Consider the following 4,690-nt stretch of genomic DNA (forward strand, 5'->3'; position numbering starts at 1 on the left):
CCAACCGTTCACAGGTTTTGTACTTTGGAACATTTCATTTTTGTAAATTTTCATCTTTTAATTGAAAAAGAAATACTGAAAGGGGCGCCGGACTTCGGGGCCAATCTGGTGTTGAGAGAGGGAGTGAGGTCTCTATTTGTGCGTGCATGTGAAAAGACTAGGTATTAATTGAAGGGACTACCGCTTTATGTGAGTCATAGACCATTTTGAGAGAGAGAGAGAGAGAGAGAGAGAGAGAGAGAGAGAGAGAGAGAGAGAGAGACAGAGAGAGAGAGAGAGAGAGAGAGAGAGAGAGAGAGAGAGAGAGAGAGAGAGAGAGAGAGAGAGAGAGAGAGAGAGAGAGAGAGAGAGAGAGAGAGAGAGAGAGAGAGAGAGAGAGAGAGAGAGAGAGAGAGGCCTAGCCTTTCCACATCCACCTTAAAGTGGCACAACCCATCATGCTCCCCACACTCATTTTTTGATACTCTTGCCTTGGACTGCCTCTAGTTTGAAGGTTCTTATTGGACACATTGGTCTTATGCTATGGAAAAATGATACTTTGCATGTTGGTATCTCCTAGATCTCTTGGATCCATGTTTGCACTTCTAAAAGTATGGGTGGTATGGCTATTTTGGATGCACATACTCACATGGTTGCTCCATGATAGTCTTTGTTTTGTGCCATATGCACTAATTCATACCCCTAGCCCTTTACTACCCATTTATTTTTGGAAGAATGGGATGTGATTCATGGCATTATGACCATTCAGGGTGCTTGGTGGCATGTTTTGAATGTTGATGCCCCTTTTTCCTCATCTTCCTCTTTCGTAGTGACTTAGTTGGTCTACTTGTGGAAGTTGATTCTTCAAAAGGTTCAGTGGCATCCTGTAAAGAATCACTTGGTTGCTAATTCTTTTTAGATGGAATTGTTGGCTATGTCCAAGCTACTTTTGTGGGATGGGAAACAAGAGGGCCATCCTAGATTCAATCGTATGGCACACCTAGGCTTGTCTTCTTTTTTAGTTTCCACTTTGGAGAGTCATAAGGGGTTGATGTCTTTCCGTACTACTAGGAGGCTTTTTCAGATCCCTGAGGATATAGGGACTATTGGGATCAACTTCTAATGGCATTATAGCCCATGGAAACGTTCCTTGCCTTGATTTTGATTGTCCATGGTAGGATTGTGGACCTTGGAGGTCAACTACATCTAGAAAAGGCTTTGACTAATCAAGTGTATTACCTTATGATTAAGGACCACCATTGGCTAGCCACCAAGGCCAATATTATTTTGAACTTTCATAATTCTTAGGCTTAGTGAAATATGATTGTCATGGAGGGTTGGTTCAAGAAGACATCTTATAAATGTACAATCTTCCTTTGGTGCATGATAATTGGTGGGCTTTCCCTTGTCATGGCACTTGCAAAACATCTAAGTCCAATGGAAATTACTTTTTCTATTTCACCACCATTTTCTTTCGTGCCCTTTGGCTTAGAAAATTTGGACCCTTTTGTTAGACATTTGGAGGGCTATGGTTGGCACATTGATGTGCCCCTTTGATTGGGTCTTTGCTTGGCCCAAATACCGCACTCTAGCACAACCATATATGAAGATCATATTTCCTTTTCTCCGTTTGTGGGGCTGTTGGTATAATTGGATGACTCAAAATGCTCTTGTTTTTAATTCCATGTCTGGTGTTTAGAGACACCTTGCTAAGCTAAAAAGTCTTTGTTGAAAGGTCTCCTACATTGGAAGTTGGATTTTATTTAGCACACTAATCTTCTTTCTAGGGGGTACTTGGTCCCTTGGCATACGACAATTTTTCCTGTGACTTTAGTACTCTTTTAGTTACACAATTTTTTGTAATCTTGTAATCTTTTGATATAATCCAAATCACTAATTGAGAGAGAGAGAGAGAGAGGGGGGGGGGAGGGAGGGAGGGAGGGAGGGAGGGAGGGAGGTCTTTGTGGCTATGATTGAAAGGGATCTACTCCTTGTTGTGGATGGGGGAGACAACAAGCATGATTTGGAGCTTTGATAAAGAGCACAATTCGGAGCATGATGTCTATTATAGTCAATCAAGGCAACTTGCTTGGTAACCATGGCAACATCATGCATCTAATCTTCAAGGTCATGTGCCATGTCAGTAGTGTCTAGATCCCCTACCTCTAGTGCATATTCTACACCACCCATTTTTTTGTTTCCCATCCTACACTTCACTCACTCTTTTAACTTTGTTTTCACCATCACATAAGATGTTGCTTGGCTTTAGAGGGCCACACACACGCACGCACGCACGCACGCACGGGTTATCCATGACCAAGGTCATGTTTTCATCTTTTACACCTCAAATTATTGAGAGCTAAGGCAAATGATGGAGACCCATTGATAATATGAAAATTGTCACTATACATGGGATATAAGCGATACATTTAGTAAAATAGCATAAGGACATGATTCATGATATATCACATTAGATGCACTTCCTAATATAAGTAATGACAACTTTATTGTAGCTTGCACACAATGACTTCACCCAACACATTTGGCATTTGTGAGTGTATATTCCGCAACAAGTAGTACCACATTGTTGTTGACATATTGGCAACAAAGCTTAGATCTGCCCACATCTCCATTCCCTCAAGAAAATGCTTTAGAAACATAATCATGCTGAGTCCTGACTTTTAGACCATCACATTGTTTCCAAATGTGTGTTGCACATAAAGCTTACTTGAAATCTTGATATGGAGCACATTTCCACTTAGTTTTGGTGCAAACACCACTTTCACTCAGTGCTCTTGTAGGGCACACACATATGGGATGTTTGTGTGTTGGCACTTGGTTGGTGGAATCAATGACATTGCACATTGGAAGGTATCCTCCATTAATGGGTGCTTTAGAGAGATGCTCATTCTACGAGAGCTAGCAATCTTTGTTTGAGGTCTTAATGTGATTTCTTACTTGCTTGTAGATTCCGCTACAAAGCTTGTAGCCACTTGATAAATACCTTCCAAGATGGTTATTCGCCCTACTACAAGTCATGAGAGGTTGTTCAATTGGCACTTGTATAGGGACGATGTTGTATTGAACATTGAACATGTCTTTTGGATGCCCAAAAACCATTTGCACATCCTTCGGGATATTAATGTGAATGTTCATTGTGTACCTAAGTACATTTGTGGCATGTTGGGTTTTGCATGATATACTTGTACAAAATGTACACAAGGAGCATTGGAATGAAGACTTTGATCGTCATCCTAATTATGTGAACATCTTGCACAATGTCACTAGATTTAACAAGTTGAAGGCAGAGGACTAAGACAAGTAGTCTTTGACGAATGGTCCAAATGCATTCAAATTTCTTAAATGTATGCTCTCTTTCCCCTAAGGGTTTTACACCTTGGATTGAGATTTGTCCATGTACACTACTTTTCTTTGATAAAGACATGATTCATTACACTTTTATGTTGCTTCACCCTTGTCTATGCTAAGAATTTGTTTTGAACTAAATGTTTCCTTCCCATACTCTATGGCATTGCTTTCACTTAGTTTGCTTTTATTATTTACGATCTAAGTTCGTTCTATTCTTGTTGCAAGGTGCTTTTATTCAAGAAGTTTATTGTTCACTTTCTACATTCGTTCAACTTATTCATGTTCTACATAACGTTTCACAATGTAGGATAACTCCATTCGAGCAGGATAAAAGGAAATGGACTCTCTTGCCATAAGTATGGCGCAACCACCTACAAAGTATGAAAGGTAATGGGCTCAAAGAATTATAACTCCATGACAATAACATAACAAGATAAGAAAGCATGGTAACAACAAGAAGGCAAGTGCCCTGAACCCAACTAAGAAATGCGAAGCATACATAGGCTGGGTAAGATTAGTTGGAGCGTTCTCTCTCTCTCTCTCTCTCTCTCTCTCTCTCTCTCTCAGAGCTACCTCTCGCCTAATCAACTGGTAGGCTCTTTCTCAGAACCGACCGATTCTTCGTGATCCATCCCGCCAAGACTCGAGGAAAGCAGACGCTGTCCCAAATGGTGTGGTGTGGTGTCGTGAGCTTACTTTTTGATGTCCTGCATTGTCGTTGGTTGTCCAAGAGCCCCACGATCCTTTCTTTGTTGACGCTAATCTATCCATACCATTCCTGCCACTTCAAAGTTCCCTCCCGCCCTCGCCACCAATCTCATAGTTGAAGAAGATTGTGGAAGAGCAGACAATTTGGATGCAAGCCTTCACCTTCGTCCGTCCCTCATTCATGCTCACCTTGTGCTCTCAATATGGTAGTCAGTCAGGCTTCTTCGCCATTGATCCCTCGACCCTTTCTTGGTAGGCCTCACTACTCTCCTTCTCTTCATCTTTCTCAAGCTCGGATATGGAAGAGCTCCGGAGCTTCTACATTCATGTCTCTCAATCTCTCCTTCAAGGCAAGGCTCACCTTCCCACAGCACGTCAAGAACAGAAAGACAAGAAGACCTTCACTGCTATCCCACACATTCTCTCTCTCTCTCTCTCTCTCTCTCTCTCTCTCTCTCTCTCTCTGGGGACAATTCTGGCAGGAATGGAGAGGAAGAAGAAGAAATAGGTTGTCGATTCTCTGGCAGACATTGTTTTAGTCCAAGGTTTTACACCTTCGGTTTTAAAACACGCTGGCCACCATCCTTTTCAAGACCCTTTGGCTTGCTTGCAGTCTCCAACCATCGAAAAGCAA

This window comes from Lygodium microphyllum, chromosome 3 (assembly GCF_053477565.2).
Source record: "Lygodium microphyllum isolate KBCC chromosome 3, Lygodium_microphyllum_v1.1.10, whole genome shotgun sequence".
NCBI lineage: Eukaryota > Viridiplantae > Streptophyta > Polypodiopsida > Schizaeales > Lygodiaceae > Lygodium > Lygodium microphyllum.